We start from the raw sequence: 19,318 nt of genomic DNA on the forward strand, positions 1-19,318 counted from the left end.
AGTTAATATTGACTTAACTTCCAGGGAAGTTGCAAGGGTTCTATGTAGAGAATGTGCATTAAGTACTTGAAAGAACTGCAAATATTTCAAGAGTCATTAAGAACTTGATGGACATCCCTGTCTCCAATGCAGAGCCATGGAGTCCCTGTTCATTTCAGAGGGGATGCTATTTCTGTCATGTGCCTAAAGAAAAGTCAGCTTCCCAGTTGACGTTGTTTCTCTTCTCTTTCCTCCTCTGCCCCCACAGAAAGCGTAACTTTGGATCCAGACACAGCACATCCCCTCCTCACCCTGTCTGAGGATCGAAAGAGTGTGAGAGAGGGAGGAGTGCGTCAAGACCTGCCAGACAACCCTAAGAGATTTGACACATGTTGCTGTGTTCTGGGGTGTGAGGGTTTCACATCAGGCAGACATTTCTGGGAGGTCATTGTGGGAAGAGAGGAGGGGTGGGGGGTGGGGGTAGCCAGAAAGTCTGTGAAGAGGAAGGGGGTTTTGTATTTTAATACTACAGAAGGGATCTGGGGTTTGGGGAAGTCGGATGGTGAGCTCAAGTTCTGCTCCCCCCGTAAGGCCCCTGTTCCATGTGAGGAGCCCGAGAGGATCCGAGTGACCCTGAACTGTGAAGGGGGACGGGTGTCCTTTTACGATGCAGATACAGCAGCCCTTCTCCATGCAGATACAGCAGCCCCCTTCTCAGGAGAGACCCTCCAGCCCTACTTTTTTGTGAGCAAGAAAGGGAACCTGAGACTCTCTTGACTGAAGGTGCAGACAGACAAGTGTATATTCATTGTCATCATGGCACATTCAGTCTCCTCTTCAGGGCTGAGCTGACAGGCACTTAAGGAGAAACCATATTTGCTGAACGGTGATTGGCCATCCCTTGTGTCAATCATGATGCAACTCTCCCTTCTTGAGCCAACTTTGTAAATGACACTGATTGACTGGGTCCCCTGTCAGTCTCCAAACTTGCCTGTTTTCTCTCCGTTGGGAATCGAGTACTTCTTTCGGTGCAGGAGTTGGAAAGGGGGTAAGAAGCAAGAAAATGATTTAGGAAACAGCAGCAACCCCACACACATTCCTGTTTCAATGTAGTTCTTTCTCCAACCTCCAATTCTGACTTAAGATTTCTAGAGATAATACCATCATCTTTGCTAAATAAAATCAGAATTATGCACTGGCATCACTTAAAACCTTCCTCAGCCTCAATCCTGCTCTCAGATTCCCTTTTCCTTCCCCAAAGCCTCCACTGGCCAGGGAAATGGAAGTTCAAAAATCCCTTTTTTTGCTACTCCTCAGGGAAGCTTAGGTGGCAATTCAGCAAAATCCCCATATCCAAAGAGACCTGTTTGCTAGTTGGGTGCAGTCAGTCCAAAACTCAGCACAACTTAACTTACATGATCACAGCCTGAAGCCCTTTGTCAAAACACAAATTAGTAAATAGAGGGTGAGTCCGGGAAAAGCTCTTGGAAGGGACTGTGTGAGATCTCACAAGAGACTCCAGAGCCCAGAAATCAATGGGGGGGGGGCCTTTGGCAGTGGGGGGAAGAGTTTCTAAGTCCACCTTGCTTCCCGGCCTCTAGAAAGGTTACATAAAGCTCTGAAGATCTCTGGCTTCGAACAAGTAGGGATGATGAAGAAGAGGGGTTTGGACTTGATATCCTCCCCATCTCTCCCCTTAAGGAGTCTCAAAGCAGCTAATATTCTCCCTTCCCTTCCTCCCCCACAACAAACACTCTGTGAGGTGAGTGGGGCTGAGAGACTCCAGAGAAGTGTGACTGGCCAAGGTCACCCAGCAGCTGCATGTGGAGGTGCGGGGAAGCAAACCCGGTTCACCAGATTATGAGTCCACCACTCTTAAGCACTACACCACGCTAATTGCGTGGGGGGCATTTTTGAGGGTCTTCCTGACTTGTGCAATATTGCCTTTGCATGCTGACTCCAGGAATGTAACCCCCACATAGGTTTCAGGCCTCAATGCAACAAAATCCCCTCTGACAGTGAAGAGCCTCTGTCAGAAGTTCTGAGGAAAGAACAATGACAATCTAGAGGATTTCGCATGGGGGGGGGATTCCCATGTACAGTGGTACCTCGGGTTAAGAACTTAATTTGTTCTGGAGGTCCATTCTTAACCTGAGGTACCACTTTAGCTACTGGGGCCTCCAGCTGCCACCGCAGCACGATTTCTGTTCTCATCCTGAAGCAAAGTTCTTAACCGGAGGTAATATTTTTGGGTTAGCAGAGTCTGTAACCTGAAGCGTCTGTAACCTGAAGCGTCTGTAACCCGAGGTACCACTGTATACAATTATTTTCTCCAAGGTGCTTTGTAGCAAACAGTCAGATACTTACCTGTATTTTTAGAGATCCCCTCTTCTTATCCTTTTGTGTAATGGTCCTGTAAGAATTTGGGGATATGTTTCATGCGCTAATGTGTTTGATTCTATTAAAGATTGTTCTTCTTGTTGCTCCTATGTTGTTTCAGACTCAACAGTATAATATCCATTTCCCATGACACTTCCTCCAGGGAATTTAGGAGGGTGCCTGCGTCATCAGCTGGGTTGTGAGAAAAAGGGGCTTTTGAGAACCAAGTTCCCCCATTCAGCAGGTTTCCTGGAGCAAAACTTGTAAGGTGGAGAAGAGAGAATTCGGGTGGATTCTGCTGAAATGCATGGGAGAAACGTCTGGGCTAGGATGGCTAGCAATCCTATACACCCTCTGGGTTGGCTTCAAGTATGTCCTACTCAGAGTAAGCCCATTTAAATGAATAAGCCAATGTTAGTCATGCTTATTGACTTCAATGAGTCTGTTCTGAGCAGGACTTGAAATACTACCCACTTTTGCCAGAATAAATGTTAATGAAAATGGGATTGAAGAGAGAATTCTGGAGGCTTTTATTGAACTGCAGGGGCTCCTTGGAGAGGGGTGGCGGGAGATTTATTAAACTGTTTTCTGATGTTTGTCTCCGCAACTTCTGCATGCATTCCAAGTCCTTTGGGTGAGTGAGACTCAGCCTTATCTGCCATGGCAGCCAGACAACTGAAGAACCGGGAACAGGGCCAACGGCCAAGGAGAGGGAACATGACAGGAACATTTCTGACAGAGTCCCACTCCTCAAATGGGAAGAGGAAGTGAAGACAGATTGTTTTCTTAATCTCTTCCGAAACCCCCTAGCCTCCATCCCATGTTCTCAGGGGCTGTGGATGGGTGTCCAATGGTCCCGTGGGAATGTGCATCACAGGGGAGGGTTGGGCTCCGGCTGCGATGCTCCTTGGAGTCTGAACTTTTGTGTCTTACAGCGGGAAAGGGGCTCCGAAAGCAACAACTTCAGAGCTGAAACCTCTCCATGGAGCGGGGAAAGGGTGCTGTTTAACACACACACTCCGCGTTTCCATACCCGGTCGCTAGGGGGCGGCGGTGCCTCGACGCCGCTTGGTATCCTCACCGAGGACTAGTGACTTGACCTGGCGGCAGGATGGGCCAGGGCGTGGGGCCGGGACTTTGTGCCACGTCGCACCCTTCACTCGTGTTGACATTAGCTCCAGCCGCGTAAGCCGTCGGCCCTGAATTCTCTCACGCCCAAACCTCCCCTGCGAAAGCGCCATTCATTCGTAAAGCAAAGGGAACCGGGTGCCCGCGCGCAATAAATGTTGGAAAAGATGTCCAGCTTCCCTCTTGGCCTCCAGAGAGCTCAGGAGTCCCGGATTCCACCCCACCCACCACCCTCATGCCTATTTAGAGATCAGTGTAAATTCTGTTCATGCTGGACTTTCCTGCTTTTTACGCATGGGTTGCTACTAAGGGTGGGAGGGGCTTCAGATTCAAATTCATTCACTGGCTTTCGAATGAGTGAGGCTGACATGAAGCTCATAAAAAAAACTCGCTTCCTCCACTTCTCCTTTGAAATATACTCAGAGTCGCAAAGTGATTTCATGCTCTTTATTCAGCTCATAGTGGTGAGGAGGAATGAATAAATGTCCCCTCACAGTATCTGCTTTATATACATTATTTACACAATGGGCTGCACATGATTGGCTAATTCTGGAATTCTACTGTAAGCCAATCAGGTTGTGGATTCACTTCTATCTGGAGCAGGATTGGGTGGTTCCTGCCAACCAATCATACTGCTGCATTGTTCTAGGACCAATCAGACTGCTGCATTCTGAATCCTATTGTTCTAGGACCAATCAGACTGCTGCCTTTTGGATCCTATTGTTCTAGGACCAATCAGACTGCTACAGTTTGGATCCTATTCAACTCAGTACATAACACCCCTCCCCTCTAAGTTCCAGTCCTGCCCGGGAGGTCGCATTCATAGTCCTCAAGGTATGCCGGCGGCCTACGTGTGCGTTGTGGCCTGGGGTGTTCCCTGGTCCGGGCTCCGGGTTCTGGCTCGTGTTCCAAGGATGCTGGCTGTGATGTGGCTGTTTGGTCTGGTGCAACCGGCTCGCTCAGTCGTGGTTCTGGTTCCGGTGTCCTTTCGGCCTCACGGGTCCTCTCTGTATTTACTGATTCTGCCTCTCCTGCTGGCCCCTCCTGCTCTATGGGCCTCACTGCCCCGCTGTTCCCTTGGGACTCCTCTGACCTGTCCTCCTCCTGGTTTTCTCCCGGGAATCGTCGCCGTATCTGGTCGCAGTGGCGGCGCCAGCATTGCCCCCCATCCGTTAGCACCTCGTACGACACGGGGCCAGTGACCCTGGTGATTGTGGCGGGTACCCATGCTGGGCCTGCCCCAAAATTCTTTGCGTACACTGGGTCCTGGGCCTCGAAGGTCCGGGGGTTCCTGCCTTCCCCCACCACTACCTCATCCTGAGCTCTATCGGGGTGAAGGCGGTCCAATCTGATTGCAAGGCGCCGACCCATTAGTAGTTCAGCGGGGCTCCGGCCAGTCGTTGAGCTGGGGGTGCTGTGCTGTGCTAGAAGGAATGTGGCAAGGCGGTACTCCCAGTCCCCTTGCGTCATGCGGCGAAGGGTGTCCTTGGTGGTCCGCACCATGCGTTCTGCTTGGCCATTGGTGGCAGGGTGGAACGGCGCCGAACGGATGTGGCGGATGGCGTTCTGCGCTGTGAAGGTTTGGAATTCTCCTGACGTAAATGCAGTCCCGTTGTCTGAGACGAGAGTGTCAGGGAGCCCGTGGGTTGCAAACAGCCTGCGTAGTACCCGGATGGCTGCGGACGTGGAAGTGGACGGTACCAGTGCGACTTCCAGCCATTTGGTGTAGGAGTCCACCACTATGAAGAATGTTTTCCCCTGAAAGGGGCCAGCGAAATCCACATGCAGGCGTGACCATGGTGCTCGGGCGGACTCCCAGGACTGGACTGGGGCCCTTGGGGGATCTGGGCGGGATTCTTGGCAGGCCTGGCAGTGTTTGACCCAGGCCTCTATCTCTCCATCGATCCCCGGCCACCACACATAACTCCTGGCAAGGGCCTTCATTCTTACTACCCCTGGATGTGTCTCGTGTAGGGCTGTGAGGACCCTTTTGCAGAGGGGCTGGGGAACAACGACTCTGCTTCCCCATAACAGGCACCCCTTGTGGGCCGACAGTTCATGTTTGCGGGTTGTGTAGCCGGCGAATTCTGGCCCGGGGCTGCTGCTGGGCCATCCCCTCCACACCCAGTCCAGGACCCGGGAGATGACCCTATCTTTCTTGGAATGGTGTGCAACTTCTTGTGCCTGAATGGGGCGGTCGGGAAGCAGCTCCAGGCTCATAACCTCTTGTGCAGGTGCTGGGTCAGGGCCTGTTTCCGGTAGTGGTAGCCTGCTGAGGGCGTCCGCATGGCCCATCGCCTTCCCAGGTCGGTGAATCAGTGCATACTGGTAGCTGGCAAGGAAAATTGACCACCTGAGGACGCGAGGAGACAGCACTTGGGGGGTCTGCTTTTCGGGGGCAAACAAGCCAAGCAACGGCTTGTGGTCAGTCACCACGGTGAAGGGCCGCCCGTACAAGAAATCATGGAATTTTTTTACTCCCTTTACGATTGCCAGACCCTCCTTGTCGATTTGCGAGTAGTTCCGCTCGGTTGTGTTGAGTGTCTGGGAAAAGTACGCCACCGGTACCTCTCTTCCATCCGGGAGTTGGTGCCCCAGGACAGCTCCAATGCCATAGGGTGAGGCGTCGCATGCTAGCACCACCGGCAGCCTCTCGTCGAAGTGTGCCAAGACCGAGTTTGAGACAAGCAAGTCCTTGACTGCCTGGAATGCGGCCTCCTGGCGCTGGCCCCACACCCAAGGGGCCCGCTTGTCCAGGAGTCTGTGTAGGGGCTCCGCTACCGCCGCCTTGTGGGGAAGGAAGGAATGGTAAAAGTTCAATAGTCCCAAGAAGGCCTGAAGTTCAGTCTTGCTCTTGGGCGCTGGGGCATCACAAATGGCCCGTACCTTGTCCCCAGTCGGGTGGACCCCTTCTGCGTCCACCATAAATCCCAGAAAGTCCACCTGAGGCACTCCTAGTAGACATTTTTCCCGCTTCACCTTGAGACCCGCCGTCTGGAAACGGTGCAGAACGGTGCGGAGGCGGTCCTCAAACTCCTCTGGTGTGGGGCCGGCAATCAACACATCATCGAAGAAGGGGGTGACGCCAGGAATCCCTTTAAGGAGAGAGTCCATTATATTCTGGAATATGCCTGGTGCCACGCTGACACCGAATTGCAGCCGCTTTACCCTGAACGCTCCTCTGTGCGTCACAATCGTCTGTGCCTCTGCTGTGGCCTCATCTACTGGCAGCTGTTGATATGCTTGGGCCAAGTCCAGCTTGCCAAAAATTTTCGACCCAGCCAGGGTGGCAAGGACATGGCTGACCACTGGCACTGGGTATGCGTGGGCCGTGAGGGCCTTGTTTATGGTACATTTGTAGTCTGCGCAGATGCGGACCGAACCATTAGGCTTGACGGGTGTGACGATTGGGGTTTCCCAGGGAGCATTAGGCACCGGCTCCAGCACTCCTTGCTCTACGAGTCGGTCCAATTCCTCGTCTATACGGGGTTTCAAGGCGAACGGGACCCGGCGGGCCTTGAGCCTGACCGGTCGTACTGCGGGGTCAAGCTGTAGCGCAATGGGGGGGCCCGTATACTGTCCCAATTTCCCATCGAAAACCCCTGGAAATTCCTTGCATATGGCGTCCACGTCCACTTGTAAGCTAGTGTGGTTCACCCCGGTGACAGCTAGCCCCAGTGGTCCAAACCATGCCAATCCCAGTAAGCTAATGTAGGGGCCCTTGACCACAAGCAAGTCCAGTTGCCGCGTCCGCCCTCGGTATTGCACCCTGAAGGTCCCCACCCCCATTGTGGGGACCTTACGTTTCTGGAAGTCCCGGAGGGTGAATGGGGCCGGCCTGAGTTTGGGACCCCCAGTGGGACACAGTTTCCTTAAGGTCCTTGCCGAGATTATGGATAGAGTTGAACCCGTGTCAAGCTCCATGCGGCATGGGGCCCCCTCTATCTGTACCTCTACATAAATTTTCTCTACGTTGGGGTGGGGCAACTGGTATACCTGGAAGTCCGTGAGCTCCGTCGAGTTGCCTTGGTGCGTTGGGCCCCGGGACCTGGGGCTCTTGGATTGGTCATCTGATGCCTGGTGTCGGGTGGGCCGAGCCCGACACACCCGGGCGATGTGTCCCGATTTTCTGCACTGCCTGCACTCTGCGTTGCGGAAACGGCAGGTCCTCCTCTCGTGACTCTCCCCGCAGCTTGCGCAGTTCCCTCCTTCTCGTCGAGGCAGCTGTGGTCTGTGCGCTGCTTGAGTGCGCTGCTGTACTCGGTGCACCTCCTCCCTGTCGGATCCTGAGTCGTCGGTGAGGTCTTCATGGTGGACCCTCGGTTGGGATGGCAGGCTCGGCCGTGCCTCTTGGGTCGACCTCTCGGCAGCTTCTGTTGCCAGGGCCTCCTCCAGAGCGACCTGGAACGTTAGGTCCTTCTTAGCGTAGAGGCGCCGTTGCAGCTTCTCATCCTTCAGGCCACCGACGAGGCGGTCACGAAGCATGTTCTCCAGCTCTGAGAAGTTGCAGAACCGGGCGGCTTGGCGGAGAGAGGTCACAAACCCAGTTATGGTTTCCCCAGGGGCTTGCCGCTTTGCGTAGAAGGCATTTCGACGAGCCACCACTGAGGGCTGCGGCGAAAAGTGCCCCTTCAGCTGTTCCATTATTGTTTTGTATGGAACAGTAGCGACGTCTTCAGGCGCAAGGAGAGCCCGGGCGATTTCAAACGTCTCCTCTCCGCAGACGCTGAAGAATATCGCCCTCTTCTTGGCGTCTTCTTCGTCGGTGACCCCTTTGGCTTCTAGGAGGAAGGTGAAACGGGAGGCGTACGCTTCCCAGTCTCCAGATGCTGGGTTGAATGGCGAGAAGCTGCTGTTGGCTGCCATTCTGAGTTCCTTGTGCCCCGGAGCTGAAGCCTGGATACACGGTGCGAGGCAGCGGTGCGGCAGTTGGCAGTGCTGCGGTGCTGTGTGTGGCAGTCAGCTCAGCGGGATCCCACCTTCGTCGCCAGTGAAATATACTCAGAGTCGCAAAGTGATTTCATGCTCTTTATTCAGCTCATAGTGGTGAGGAGGAATGAATAAATGTCCCCTCACAGTATCTGCTTTATATACATTATTTACACAATGGGCTGCACATGATTGGCTAATTCTGGAATTCTACTGTAAGCCAATCAGGTTGTGGATTCACTTCTATCTGGAGCAGGATTGGGTGGTTCCTGCCAACCAATCATACTGCTGCATTGTTCTAGGACCAATCAGACTGCTGCATTCTGAATCCTATTGTTCTAGGACCAATCAGACTGCTGCCTTTTGGATCCTATTGTTCTAGGACCAATCAGACTGCTACAGTTTGGATCCTATTCAACTCAGTACATAACACCCTTGGAAAACGGCTCCTTAAATCGGCAGCCACGAATTATACCCTTCCTTTTAAAAAATATAAATTCCCATGGCGGGAAGACTCTGTCTCCCATTTAACCCAACTCTTCGGGCAGCAGTGATCTCGAGCTATAGCACCTGAATTTCCTGGAAAGGAAACACGCCCATTTGCAGACGCAAAAGAGAGAAAACGAAACCATCTCTCTCTTCCGGGCGAGGCAGCAGCCATGGCTGCTTCTGGGGGTCCCGAGCAGGATCTCTGAGAGGAAGTTACTTGCCCCATCTGCCTGGAGTGTTTCAGGGATCCGGTGATCATCCCGGAGTGCGGGCACAACTTCTGCCGATCCTGCCTGATCCAGTGCTGGGGGGAATCCGAGGGAGAGGCTTCCTGCCCTCAGTGCAGGGAAATCATTCAGCACAGGAACCTCATCCCCAATCGGCCGCTGGCAAATGTTTTGGAAAAACTTACACTCGGGAAACTCCGTCTTCATGGGGGAAAGGGGGCCGAAGGAAAGGGGAAGATCTGCGAGAAGCACCAGGAGCCCCTGAAGCTCTTCTGCAAGGAGGACGAAAGCCCCATCTGTGTCGTGTGTATTGCGTCCAAGGAGCACAAAAGCCACGAGGCGATTCTTCTGGAAGAGGCTTTCGAGGAGTACAAGGTAAGAAATCTCTCTGGATTTCCTTTGGGTTTGATGAGGGCGAAATAGCTACAGAGAAGGGGGTTTTGCAGGACAATGTTTTAATATATTCTCCCCCTCCTGCAGACAAAGAGTCTCTTGTCAGTAAACTTCTGAAACTCTGTTCAATTTATTTTTACCGTTCTGGGGATTACAGTGCCCCTAATGTCCCCCTGCAGGAGAAACTCACCCCCAGTTCATCCTCTGGAAGCAGCTCCCTTAGGAAAGGGCTGGAGGGAGGAGCAATGGAGGTGGCAGGGATAGAATCACAGAATGGTGGAGTTGGAAGGGACCCTGAGGGCCATCTAGTCCAACCCCCCGCAATGCAGGAATTCTGCCCACAGCCGTCCCTGGTTGGGCTCCAACCACCAACCTTCTGGTTGACAGCCAGACACACTGACCCATTGCGCCACAGGCTCCCAGGATGACGAAGGCAAAGACCACAGTCTTTGGGGCAGGGAGCAAGCATCTGATTCAACTTTCCTGTTATTATGAATACTAAAACTCCAACAAAGAAAAACAACAACCAAAGTTTGATTTTCTTTTCTTTTCAGGGACAGATAAGCAGCTGCCTAGACAATGTGAAGAAGGAGAGAGAGAAAATTCTGGAATTTAAAGCGGGCACAGAAAAGGAAAGTCAAGACCTGCTTGTAAGCATTATTTTTATTTAAGGTGAAAAATGTTATGCAGTAGTACCTCGTGTTACACAACCCTCTGGTTATGTAAACTTCAGGATGCGAACATGGCAAACCCAGAAGTATTTTTCTGGGTTTCACTGCGCGCATGCGCAGAAGCGGCCTATCACGCACATGCGCAGAACAGGCACCTCCAGTTGCTGAAACTTTGAGATCCGGCTGGAGCTCCGGAATGGATCCCATCCGCAACCCGGAGGTAATACTGTAGTATAATATCTGGGGAAAAATGAAGATGGAATACAGAAAGAAGTTTACAGTATTTTTGAACAGTCTGATCACACACAGGGCATGAAAGACCATTTGAAGGTGGGGGTGGGCTTGTAAATTTTTATGAAACTCTTTTCCTGCTGGAGTGATCTCTCTAAAATGGCAGACATGCCCTTCCAAGTGAATTCTAATAACTGGTCTCTTCATCCTGCAGTATTATGCCTAATATTGGCCTGGTTTTCTCCTCCTCTTTCTCTTTTTGCTGGTGCAGAAGCAAACAAAATCAAAATCTGGGAAAATAAATATGAAATACAGAAAGAGGTTTATTTTTGAATGGTCTGATCTCCCACAGAGCCTGAAAGACCATTTAAAGGAGGGGTTGGGCTTGCAAGTTTTTACGAAGCTCTTTCTCTGCTGAATATGTCAGAAGTGGCCTTCCAAGGGAATTGGGATAACTGGCCTCTTTATCCTGCAAGAGCAGACTAGATGCCTGATATTGGCCCACTGTTCTCTTTTTTCAATCGCTTTGCTGCAGAAACAAACAGGTGCAGAGAGGGAAAAGATGGTGGCTGAGTTCAGGCGACTGCACCAGTTTCTGGAAGAACAGGAGAAACGTATTCTGGCCCAGATGGCAGAAGTGGAGAAGGAGATTGCAGCCAAAAGGGAGGCGCACCTGGCCAGACTCTCCAGGGAACTCTCCTCTCTTGACAGCCTCATCCGGGAGATGGAGGAGAAGCTTCAGGAACCAGCGAGTGAACTCCTTCAGGTGAGGCCTCATCCTGATGTGACAGGGTGGAGTGTGCTGCTTCAGACTACAGGCATTTCTTAGTCCTTCCCCACATAAAAATACTGTTGTCAGAGGAACAAGCAGTACATGACATAGCAGCTAACTCCGAGAGGCCAAGGTCCCTTAGACTGCCCAATAAAATATTTGAGGGGGCCAGCCCCCCCCCCCACCAATAATGGGCATTTCTATTGAAATGGGGTTTGTGTGCTGCATCTTGTGATTGATTATGTGGGGCGTAGCTTACCTGCCCACCCCCCAATATCTTCTTCAAGTTGTCACTAGATCAAAGCACAGGCCCTTTCTGTCCTGCTTCCTGTTCTTTCATTGGCCAACCAGAGGTCTCAGGGAAGCCCACAAGCCAATAGGGCTCTGTATTCAATTAACCTTTACTCAGAGTAGACTATCTTAGGTCCATTCATTTCAGTGTGCCTGAGTAAAAGCGAGTTGAAAACAACCGACACAGGCATTCCAAATTGGCACTGCAACATCTTTTCATTCAGATGCTGTCTTGTGTCCAGCCAGAGAGGGGGTGACCTATTATTATTATTATTATTATTATTATTATTATTATTAAAATAAGTTTGTGTACCACCCAATACCCACAGGTCTCAGGGTGGTTCATAGGATATGATTGAGTGCGGGATGTACATAGCAGTGAACCGATTAGTTGCATGTGAACACGGAACCAGCATGCGCTGCAGGGCAAAATGGCAAATCAGGGAGGTGGGATTGAATCTCTCCGGTGTTTGGGTGACTTGGTCAAAAGAGAAGAAAGGGGCCTTTTATTAGTCATCACTGGAATGGCTGACTTTTGCCATCTGATGGTTATTCCAAAATTATATGGCGCTGTGTATTTTATTGGGGGTCTTTTGTTTTGTGCTTGGCTAACCTCTCTCTGCTTCAGCTGCTTAGTATAACTGACCGCAGGGCTCTCTGCAGAAATGGCTCCACGGATATATTTTTCTTTCCTTCTTTCCAGGATATCAGAAGCTTCTTGCAGAGGTAAGTGATGGAAATCTACTGCTTTAAGATAATGTACAGTGGTACCTCGGGTTACATGCACTTCAGGTTACATACGCTTCAGGTTACAGACTCCGCTAACTCAGAAATAGTACCTCAGGTTAAGAACTTTGCTTCAGGATGAGAACAGAAATTGGGCTCTGGTGGCGCAGCTGCAGCAGGGGGCCCATTAGCTAAAGTGGTGCTTCAGGTTAAGAACAGTTTCAGGTTAAGGATGGACCTCCAGAACGAATTAAGTACTTAACCCGAGGTACCACTGTATTGGGAAAGTTCCTGTTTAACAAGTGAGAAACTCACTCTCCAGTTCCTCCTTCCGGAGATAGCTTAGGACTCCACCGTCCATTTCACAAAATCACAGACAAAAGTAGAGACATATTTTTGTGGTAGTTTGTTGCTACAATCACAGACAGGAAGCCGTTCCCCATTGCATATTTCTGAAGGTCCATTTCTGTGATGGATTCATTTACTCTGCAACTGATACAAAAAAGGGGGACACCCCAAAGGTGCTTGTAAATATCTTCACTATAACTTACCCTTAAATATTCAGTGTATTTCAGGCTCCTGCAGTTTCTTCCTCAGCCATAAGAAGGTGAGAAAGGGCCCTGCTGGATCAGGCCAGTGGTCCATCTAGTCCAGCATCCTGTTTTCACAGTGACTAACCAGAAGCCAGTGGGAAACCAGTGGGCAGGATCTGAGCCCCAGAGGACACTCTGCTCTGGTGGTTTCAGCAACTGGAGTTCAGAGGCACCACTGCCTTTGACTCAGCCAACGTGAAGAGTAGCCGCTGAGAGCCTTCTCCCCCAAACACCTACAACATGTTCAAAAATTCAAGAATTTTGAAAATCTTCCATGTTTAGAAAATACTGCTTTAATTTCTAATATTTTCTCCATTTTTAAAATATAACCACTGTGCTAAAATACATTTATAATGTTAATTGCAAAAGCCATTCTAAAGCATTCTGAACTTCCTTATATTTCAGAAATGCACATACCAGATCTATTTTGTTTTCCTCATTAATCACTTGAAATGCTTCACTAAAACTGGTGTAGTCCTAAAATCTCTGCATAAGGACCCAATATGGTTCACTTTTCTTAAAAAAATAATAATGGGTATATATCAGCTTCTTTATCTTCAATCTCCTATTCATATATTTCATTCAAAATTCAAAAGCAGGTGTATTTCGGTTTTCCTTCAACTTCTTAGATGCTTTCTAGATCCACACGTCAGCTAGATGCTCCTTTTTGCCGTAGGAAAACCCTGCTCCCAAGTCTTCATGATATTTCCATGGTGCATTTATCATCAGGATGAGACACCTGTCTTCTCAGAAAGCTCCTTGCATTGGAAGGATGGTGGCTTCACTTTGTTCTCCTCCTCCCAGGTCTCAGGAGAAGGAGAAATAAAAGAATCCTCCTGTGGCTTTTCCTCCTGCCCTGAAGTGGAGGATCTGGGACTTCAAAGATATAAATCCCTTCCTGAAGGGTGTCATGAAGAAATTCAGAGGTAGTAAAGATGGGTTGAAAATATTTTGTACTGGATATTTAGAATTGTTCATGAAAGACTCCAGCTCATTAGCAGTGCTAGGAAAATGGAATGTTTATTTATTTATTCTTTTCAATATCTAGAAGTCACACTTTCCTATGTAGATGACTCACAACTGATTTTCCTTAGGCAATTGAAAGGGGATGGTAAAGGGAGTCATGAAGAAATTCAGAGGTAGTAAAGAAGGGCTGAAGGGGACGCGGGTGGCGCTGTGGGTTAAACCACAGAGCCTAGGGCTTGCTGATCAGAAGGTTGGCAGTTCAAATCCCCGCAATGGGGTGAGCTCCCGTTGCTCAGTCCCTGCTCCTGCCCACCTAGCAGTTTGAAAGCACGCCAAAGTGCAAGTAGGTACCGCTCTGGCGGGAAGGTAAACGGCGTTTCCATGTGCTGCTCTGGTTTGCCAGAAGTGGCTTAGTCATTCTGGCCACATGACTGTTGGGATACTGCCAGGCAGATAAAGCCCATCATGACTCCATGTCGCCTCCGGACGATCCATCGATCTCCCGTAGATACAGTATCAGCAATTAGCGACACGAGCCCCAGAAATAGTTTCCCACATTCCAGAGCTCTTGCACGCTCTATCAGCAGAGTTCGCACAGCGAAAGACGCACTCAGGAGAGCATATTTACAAGTTTATTCAGCGTTGGTCAGAACAAAGAAAAAACATGACTGCCTGCTTCAGTGTCTCAGACACAGAGAGAGAAACGAAAGCAAGAGACAAAACATAAACTTCCTGTGAAGAGGAAATACGCAGACTCTGTGACTCACAAAGCCTGCTCCCTTTTAAGGTGAAACGGAAATATCCTAAGCCCAAGCCAGGGAAAAGCATTACTTTACTGCTGTACGCCGGCTCCCTCAGCCAGTAAAGCGAGATGAGAACTGCAACCCCAGAGTCGGCTACGACTGGACCTAATGGTCAGGGGTCCCTTTACCTTTACCTTAAAGAAGGGCTGAAAGTACTTTGTACTGGATGTTTAGAAGTGTTCATGACAGGCCCCAGGTCATACGGAATATTAGCCATGCCTGGAAAATAGAAGGCTTATTTATTTATTCTCTTTCAATATCTAGAAACCACACTTTGCTATGTAGATGACTCACAACTGATTTTATTTAGGCAATTGAAAGAGGAGGATAAACCCTTCTTGCTGGGCTCTGGAAGCTCCTGCGAGATCTTGGGGGAGCCTCCCAGATTCCAGTCAGCAAGGTAAAGGGCTTGAAAGCTCTTGCCATGAAGGGTTTGGCCACCGTGCAAATCGCTTTTAAGACCTTACTTGGTTCTGAGAGGCTCCTGCGAGATCTCAAGGGACCGTTTTGAGATCTCTGATGGCAGGGGTGATTCCAGGAGTCATTCTGACTTTGCACGATCTGCCTTTATGCACAATCTTCAGGAATGTAAGCCTCCCTCAAGTGGTGAGTGTCTGTAAAAAGTTGTACTTGAACTCTTCACATCTCTCAGCCAGGCTTTGGGTGCTTTCACACATCTCACTTTTGGGGCATTTCTCCTGTTCCTTTGGCCCTGAGATTGATGTAAGGGGGGCAGAAGGAGAGAGGAGGGCTGTCCAGGAGCCAGCCAGGAGCAGAGGGGACTGGGGTTGAGGCCTCCCGTCCTGGAACAGGGGTGTCTGGGCCTTGTTGTTGATGGGGAGATCTTCTGGGGGTCCTGCTCCTCCTCCCAAGATTTGGGCAGGACTGACCTTTGACATCACCCCTGCCCTGGTTATGCAGGGATAGCCAGTATGGAGACCTTCAAATAGTTTTAACTACAACTCCCATAATCTCCAGCTGGTGTGGCCAGTGGTTAGGGAGGATGGGACTTGTAGTCCACAACACCTGGCTACAATCTCATGAGCTCATATTGTTCATTCCAGGTTTGTTGTCTGAATGATGGTGTGATGCTAAATCTCTGTTCCCTTTTCTCTCCCAGACACTGTGGAATATGGACTTCAGCTGCGAAAAGGTACATTTCCGGGTGAAGCACAGACACTAATTAGGGAGAGATGGGATCCGCATCTCAAAAGACCAGGCCACTGCACCTCTTCCGTCCATGCCGTATTTTCCCTTATTTCCCAGAGGCATCTGTTCCGTGAGAGCAGCTTGCTGGGCTACAGGGGCTCATGGCCTGATCCTGCAGACTCTTAGGAAGCCCACAGCCCAGGATGGCTGGCTTTTCTGTGCCGAATCTCAATAAGACACAGGGGTGGTGTGAAGCCAAAGGCTCCCGGCACATGAGGGGGAAATATCCCTTTGAGCCATACAAGATCCCCACCCCTTTTATGTAAGAGTGGGAAATGCATGAACACAAATAGCTCAGAAAATGGCTGCAACAACCTTTGGGGGCTAGAAGGTGAATGGGTTCTGGTGTCAGTGGAGGGAGCTGGGGGCTGCCTGAGTGTGAACTGCAGTGGTTCAGCGTCCCTGCAAGATTGGGGGTCTTCCCTCAGCTTTTGTATTGGAGGGGAGACATGACTTCTCTGCTAAAACAAGAGAAAGTTGAGTAAACCTAAAAGAGCAGGGCAGAATTACACCACAGACCAGGGGAAAAGGCTCAATGGCAAGATAGAAGTCCAGTCTGGCCTGATTCTGGACACCACAAAAAGGGAATCATAAGAGCTGGAAAAGATGTAAAAATGGCAGCATAAAGGAAACTCTTATTTACCTTTAAAATCATATTCTGGGATTCTTTTAGAAAACACTTAGTAAAATACATAAAAGTTAATCAATACAATAAACTAGAAAAACACATTACATTTAACAAAACAAAAAACTAATAGCAGCACTGGCAACATCCAATATCCCACATAATTTCCAAAGTGCAAAAGTGTGTTTTTAAAAAGAAATCACTTGATTACTTTCCGTAACGTGGCAGGGGTAGGGAGGACTGCAGAGCAGATCTTCTTTCTAATGTCCACCAGCCTGACCAATTTTTAAATTGGTTTCTCGTGATGCTTCCACTGCCCCCCTTTTCCATAAATGTGAGGAACAGTGAAGAAAAAGATGAATTATATAGCCAAATCAGGTCTGGGGAGCCAGGATGGGGTCTTTGCATTGAAGGTGACAAATGTGTGTGTGTGTGTGTGTGTGAATGCATTAACGATTAACACAATTCATAGGAAAAGAAAGCCATTCATATCAACGATGTAATAGAACCATCAATATTCTGCGTTGCTCTAACCAAACTGCAAGCTAAAATTGAGTTTGTTCTTGGCTAACTGCTTATAGTTTTCCTGGGGGAAACAAACCATAGGCCCAAACACCTGCCAGGGACTACTGCATTGCACTGCAGAACATGGAATGGAGTCCCTCAGATGGTGGTAGACTCTTCATCTTTGGAGGTTTTTAAGCAGAGGTTGGGTGGCCCCCTGTCGTGCATGCTTTAGTTGGGATCCCTACATAGCAGGGGGTTGGACTAGAGGACCCTTCTGCCATGAACTGTGGGTTTGGCCTTAGACAAGCCACTGTCTCTCAGCTTCAGTCCTCCCATCTGAAAAATGGCCATAGTAAGATTGACTTAACTTACTGGGAACTTGCAAGGGTTCTATGTAGAGAATGTGTGTTAAGTACTTCAAACACTTGAAAGAACTGCAAATATTTCAAGAATCATTAAGAACCTGTCTTGAATGCAGAGCCATGGAGACCCTGTTCATTTCAGAGCGGATGCTATTTCTGTCATGTACCTAAAACAGAGTCAGCTTCCCCGTTGACGTCGTTTCTCTTCTCTTTCCTCCTCTGCCCCCACAGAAAACGTAACTTTGGATCCAGACACAGCAAATCCTTACCTCATCCTGTCTGAGGATCGAAAGAGTGTGAGAGATGGAGAAGTGCGTAGACGCCTGCCGAACAACCCTGAGAGATTTGACACACATGGCGATGTGCTGGGATGTGAGGGTTTCACATCAGGCAGACATTTCTGGGAGGTCATTGTGGGAAGAGAGGAGGGGTGGGGGTGGCCAGAAAGTCTGTGAAGAGGAAGGGTGATTTAGGTTTTGATACTACGGAAGGGATCTGGGGTTTGGGGAAGTGGGACGGTGGGTACAAGTTATGCTCCCCCTATGAGGACCCTGTTCCAAGTGAGGAGCCTGAGAGGATCCGAGTGACCCTGAACTGTGAAGGGAGACGGGTGTCCTTTTACGATGCAGATACAGCAGCCCTTCTCCATGCAGATACAGCAGCCCCCTTCTCAGGAGAGACCCTCCAGCCCTACTTTTATGTGAGCGAGAAAGCGAACCTGAGACTCTCTTGACTGAAGGTGCAGACAGACAAGCATATATTCACTGTCATCATGGCACATTCAGTCTCCTCTTCAGGACTGAGCTGACAGGCACTTCAGGAGAAATCATATTTGCAGAACGGTGATTGGCCATCCCTTGTGTCAATCATGATGCAACTCTCCCTTCTCAGGCCAGCTTTGTAAATGACACTGATTGATTGGGTCCCCTGTCAGTCCCCAAACTTGCCTGTTTTCTCTCCCTTGGGAATAGGCTACTTCTGTCAGTGCAGGAGGTGCAAAGGGGGAAAGAAGCAAGAAAATAATTTAGGAAACAACAGCAACACCCCCCCCTGCAATATTCCTGTTTTGATGTTCTCTCTCCAACCTCCAACTTGAGTTTTCTAGAGACAATACCATCATCTTTTATGAATAAAACCAGAATTATGCACGGGCATCACTTAAAACCTTCCTCAGCCTCAATCCCTTTCTCAGATTCCCTTTCCTTCCCCAAAACCTCCACTGACCATGAATGGAAGTTCCAAAATCCCCCCCCCTTTTTTTTTCTTTTTTTTTTGCTGCTACTCAGGGAAGCTTATGTGGCAATATAGCAAAATCAGAGACCTGTTTGCTAGTCGGTCCAGAACGCACAACTTACTTGTGTGATTGCAGCCTGGAGCACTTTGTCTAAACAAATAAATAAATAAATAAATAGAAAGAGGGTGAGAGATGGGAAAACCTCTTGGAAGGGACTGTGTGAGATCTCACAAGAGTCTCCAAAGCCCAGAAGGCAATTGGGGGGGGGCGCTTTGGCAGTGGGAGAAAGGGTTTCTAAGTCCACCTTGCTTACTGGTCTCTACAAAGGTTGCATAAAGCTCTCAAGATCTCTGGCTTCGGACACGTAGGGATGGTTGCTTGGGGCGCATTTTCGGGGGTCTTCCTGACTTATCCAATATTGCTTTTGCATTCTGACCCCAGAAACATAATCCCCCCACAGGTTTTGGGCCTTGATGTAACAAAATCCCCTCTGACAGTGAAGAGCCTCTGTCAGAAGTTCTGAGGAGAGAACAGTGACAATCTAGAGGATTTTGGGGAGTGGGTTTTCCCCCTGTAAATTCCCATGTATACAATTATATTCTCCAAGGTGCTTTGTAGTGAACAGTCAGATACTTATCTGTATTTTTAGAGATCACCTCTTCTTTTTTTGTTTATACAGTGGTACCTCAGGTTACAGATGCTTCAGGTTACAGACTCCGCTAACCCAGAAATAGTACCTCGGGTTAAGAACTTTCCTTCAGGATGAGAACAGAAATCGTGTGGTGGCAGCAGGAGGCCCCATTA

General features: G+C 49.4%; 1 pseudogene across 1 annotated transcript in view; it reads left to right on the forward strand.

The window, feature by feature from the left end:
- Positions 1 to 8,941: 8,941 nt before the first annotated feature.
- LOC308468922 overlaps positions 8,942 to 19,318 on the forward strand; it is a 35,138-nt pseudogene continuing 24,761 nt past the window's right edge. Inside the window, exons 1-7 of the transcript XR_013991423.1 lie at positions 8,942 to 9,506; positions 10,079 to 10,174; positions 10,962 to 11,192; positions 12,193 to 12,215; positions 13,613 to 13,734; positions 15,698 to 15,730; positions 17,512 to 18,005. The product of XR_013991423.1 is annotated as an uncharacterized misc_RNA (transcript). The remainder of the gene's footprint in view (positions 9,507 to 10,078; positions 10,175 to 10,961; positions 11,193 to 12,192; positions 12,216 to 13,612; positions 13,735 to 15,697; positions 15,731 to 17,511; positions 18,006 to 19,318) is intronic.

This window comes from Podarcis pityusensis, assembly GCF_964106645.2.
Source record: "Podarcis pityusensis genome assembly, contig: HAP1_SCAFFOLD_121, whole genome shotgun sequence".
Taxonomy (NCBI): Eukaryota; Metazoa; Chordata; class Lepidosauria; order Squamata; family Lacertidae; genus Podarcis; species Podarcis pityusensis.